Source organism: Trichechus manatus, unplaced genomic scaffold (genome assembly GCF_000243295.1).
Source record: "Trichechus manatus latirostris isolate Lorelei unplaced genomic scaffold, TriManLat1.0 scaffold00057, whole genome shotgun sequence".
Classification (NCBI taxonomy): Eukaryota; Metazoa; Chordata; class Mammalia; order Sirenia; family Trichechidae; genus Trichechus; species Trichechus manatus.
Genome location: NW_004443993.1, coordinates 4,541,417 through 4,546,521, shown reverse-complemented (window position 1 = coordinate 4,546,521; position 5,105 = coordinate 4,541,417).

Below are 5,105 nucleotides of genomic sequence, written 5' to 3'. Positions count from 1 at the left end.
AAGCAACATCATGATAAACGGAGAAAAGATGGAAGTTGTCAAGGATTTCATTTTACTTGGATCCACAATTAACGCCCATGGAAGCAGCAGTAAAGAAATCAAGTGATGTATTGCAGTGGGAAAATCAGCTGTAAAAGACCTCTTTAAAGTGTTGAAAAGTAAAGATGTCACTTTAAGGACTAAGGTGAGCCTGACCCAAACCGTTGTATTTTCCATCGCCTCATATGCATGTGAAACCTGACAATGAATAAGGAAGACTGAAGAACTGACGCTTTTGAATTATGGTGTTGGTGAAGAATAATGAATATACCATAGGCTGCCAGAAGAACAAACAAATCTCTTGCGGAAGAAGTACAACCAGAATACTCCTTAGAAGCAAAAATGGCGAGACTGCATCTCACATACTTTGGGCATGTTATCAGGAAGGACCAGTCCCTGGACAAGGACGTAATGCTTGATAAAGTAGAGGGTCAGTGAAAAAGAGGAAGACCCTCAATGAGATAAATTGACACAGTGACTGCAACAATGGATTCAAGCCTAGCAACAATTGTGTGGATGTCGCAGTACTGGGCATTGTTTTATTCTGTCGTACATAGGGTCGCTATGAGTTGTAACTGACTCGATGGCACCTAACAACAACAACACAAAGATGCTGGAAGTTATACCACCAGAATTTCGAATACTAGCTGGGTCACCAATGATGGACAGGTTTCAGTGGAGCTTATAGACTAAGACAAATTAAAAAGACCAGGCAATCTGTCTCAAAAAAATCAGCTAATGAAAACCTTATGGATCACAGACATTGTCTGATATACTGCTGGAAGTTGAGCCCCACCCCTAGGTTGGAAGGCACTACTCAAATACACAACAATCATGAAGATGGTATAGGTCTAGGAAACATCACGCTTAGTAAAGTAGAGGGTCGGCAAAAAAGAGAAAGACCCCCAAGGAGATGGAGTGACACAGTGGCGGCGATCAAGTATAGCAATGATCGTGAGGATGGCCCTGGACCAGGCAGTATTCTGTTGTACTTGGGGTTGCTATGAGTCAGAACCAACTCGAGGGCATCTAAAAGCAACAACAAAGGTCGGAGCCCACTCAATAGCAAATAATAACAGTATCAAACAGATCACATAGCCATGCACAGAAGAGAGAGTTCAAGCAAATGTTTGAACACAGTACTCTTACGTTTATATCCTTAATATAAATGTGTAAATGATAGTAAGTACAAAAAGAAAGGCAAGAAAAACGTAGTACTTTACTCAGTTTTCAATTGGTGATAATATTGTGATTTTGAAACTACTGCATTCCATAGGGTAAAACAAATAATATATTAATATTCCTTGGAACCAAGGCTATTTATTATTAAAAGAAAAAAGAGATACAAATATAAAATAACAGAAAGTGATAAGATTTGCCCACTTATTCCATGAATGTTTCTTTATTTGACCTGATAAGTCATCCATGAGCGAACACTTTTGAGAACCATTAGAATCCTTGCCTAAAACCCACACTCCTGCCCTATTTTTGCTTTGTAACTTCCTGTTAGTGTCAATGCCCCATGTGCCCCACAATTCATTAAAAAACCCTTGTCTCACCACTCTATGGAGTTGAACTCAGACCTATGCTAAGGTCTCTCCCTATTGCAATAGCTGTCTTGTCTGTTTAGCACAATTTAGCATGAGAAAAAAACATAATATTCCATTTGTAGCAGGAATATGAATATGTTGATATGAATATTTATGCTGTAATATAATATATATATCCTAGATGTTCACTGAAAGAACTAGACAAAATTATACTCCAGTAGCACTGACATCATATATCACACAGATACTGGTTTCTAAAAGGAACCAAGGAGTTTGTGAGAAATGGTTTATTTTAGGTCTGGAACAGTTATCTGGGGATTTCTTTTGTATTCAAAGACTAGTAGGGTTGTATCAGAGAGACACAGTAAGTAACTTAAAAGGGCTACCTTTGGCTAAATTTGGGAGAATTTAAACATCAAAACAAATGACAACAGTTAATTATAGTGAATGAAAAAAAAAAAATCCAAGAATACTCTTTGATACTCCAAAAAGAAAAAAAAGTATAGAGGGCAGGGGGAAGCAAAGCTCTTGTTTTTAGAAGACTGCCAATTAAAAAATGAAGAATGAATGAGAGAAAAAGCCACCATTTGGTAACCTCTCCAGTGTAAAAAATGACTCAGGCAAAGATCAACAAGTGATGCGTGAAAGGCTGTTGGGGAACAGATTATTCCCCGTTGCTGAAGTATCATCTATAGATGACTACAAAGAAGAATGTGACTTTACAAAAAAAAATGATTAGCAGCCACCAACTTGACCAAATGCCTAGCATCACTAATAGTGGGACAGCCTGCAATATGTGCTCCCTACTGGAATACAGTATGAAGTAAATATCACAAGTGAAATTTCAATCCTCTAGACTTGCACAATCTAACTTGGTAACTAATAGCCCAGTGTAGCTATTGAGAACCTGAACTGTGGCTAGTGCAACTAAGAAACTGGATTCTTTATTTTTTTTTGGTAATTTTCATAATTTTAATTTAACAATAAACTTGATTGAATTATTGGAAAAGTATGTTGGCATAACCTCAGTTTGTAAATCTACTTTTTCAACAGGAAATATTGTGAAATCTAAATAGTGGTCAAGAATTTCCAATGAAAATTTTGCATTCACATTGAGATCTGCTATTTCTGCATTCTGGAAGATTTAGTACAAAAGGAAAGAGATATAAAATGTCTCATAAATAATTTATATACATGAATATAGTAGTTACTTTTATTAGGATTTATGTATTGATAATAATTGATATATTGGATTAAATAAGACATATCACTAAAAATAATTTCACATTTCCATTTTTAATTTTCTAATATGGCCTTTTTAAAATTACATATGTGGCTTGCATTACATTTGTATTAGAAAGAACTGCTCTAGACTGAACGTCCCCAGTACAAGAAAAACAGTAGACAAACTAATGAAGCAAAATCATGCGAAAACAACTATCAGAACACTGTACTTTTTACCAGACAATTCGCCTTCGGTATTCAAGAATCAATGTTATTAAAAATAAAACAAAAGTGCAGGTGCATGTACTATGTAAAACAGATTAAAGAACCTTGGTTCCTATTCAATAATACCTTTAAGCCTTTTTACCCACCACCCTAGCCCTCCCCCTCCACATCCTTGGCTTTTTCACAGCTGCTGATGGTTCCATGAAAGTGTCTCATACACTCTCCTTTTATTACATGGCCAATAATATGATGCCACTTCTTGATTAAAACACTAAACCAAATAGGAATATAGGGGAATTCATCAATATGATTCAGGGCATTTGTGAAAAACCCACAGCAAACATCATATTTAATGTAGAAAAACTGAGAGCCTTCCCTCTAAGATTGGAAACAAGTATGCCTGCAGTCACAATTGTTTTTCCATATTGTAGTGGAAATCCTAACCAGAGCAATAAGGCAAAAGAAGAAATAAAAGGGATCCAAATCAGGAAGGAAGAAGTAAATATAACCCTATTCTCAGATGACATAATTGTATATATAGAAAATCTCAAAGTATCCATAAGACATCTTCTAGAGCTAATAGAGGAATTCAGCAAGTTGCAGTGTACAAAGTCGACATACCAAAACCAGCTGGGTTTGTATACAACATCAATGAACAATGTGAAACGGAAATTAAGAAAACAAGTCCATTTACAATGGCATCTGAAAGAATAAAACACTTAGGAATAAATTTAACCAGGGATGTGAAAGACTTATACAAGGAAAATTCTAAAACACTGATGAAAAAGACTAAAGAAAACTTAAATAAATGGGAAGACTCTGTATTCCTGGATTGGAATATTTAATATTGTTAAGACGTAAATATTCTCAAACAATCTATAGATTCAATGAAATCAGATCAAAATTCAAGATAGCCAACAGGTGGAAACAACTTAAATGTGTATGAACAGATGAATGGATAAACAAAATGTGGTACACACATACAATGGAATACTACTCAGCCATAAAGAGAAATGAAATCCTCATACATGCTACAACATGGATGAACCTTGAAAACATTATGTCAAGTGAAATAAGTGAAACACAAAAGGATAAATATATTGTATGATCTCACTTATATGAAATAACAGGAAGAGGCAAACATATTGAGACTAGAGTTTATTATTGGTTACCAGGGGCAGAAAGGACAAGGAAAGAGGGAGTCAGTGTTTAGGAAGCAAATTCTGTTTATGGTGATGGGAAATTTGGCAATCATTATGGGTGATGTTTGCACATGATTAATGTAATTGATACCACTAAATTGCACACCTGAAAAATGAATTGGCAAATGTGTTACATATATTTTTAAACAATATTTTTTAAAAGGAAACAAAAAGAAGGAAAAATAACCTAAAAAGAAAACAAAAACACACAATAAGATAGCACTTTATCCCAACTAGGATGGCTATTATAAAAATGAAAACAAAAAAATGTTGGCAAGGATGTGGAGAAATTGGAACCCTCATCTGTTGCTGGTGGGTATGTAAAATGGTAGAGGCACTTGGAAAACAGTTTGGTGGTTCATCCAAAAATTAAACATACGAGGCAGGGCCAAGATGACTTAGTAGTCAGACACTTCCTGTGGTCCCTCTTACAGCTAAGACCCCCCCAAAAAATGAATTGATTATATATGACAATCTAGGAGCCCTGAACATCAAAAAGCAATGTTGAGGAATTGGATTGAGTGGCAGGGGGAGGGAGAGATCATTCGGAGGCAGTGAGGAGTTGCCAGACCTGACCCAGCGGGAGCCAGCACACTTCAGGCCAGATCAGCTGGTATACCCTTTGAGGGAATCAGTGGCACTCAGGAGGTGTTTTCCACACCAGGAGAGACTGAGCTGCAGAGAGGCTACTCGGGCCTCCAAAACCAGTGAAAAGCGACTCTCAACTGGCAGAAGATATGCACATGCGGCTGACCCACTGTACGGATCAAAAAACACCCACTTTGGGAAAAACCTCTCTCCCATTTACCTGCACTCTCCCTGCTCTGCTCCAAGTCCCAGTTCAGTGTCAGTGATTGCCCAGACC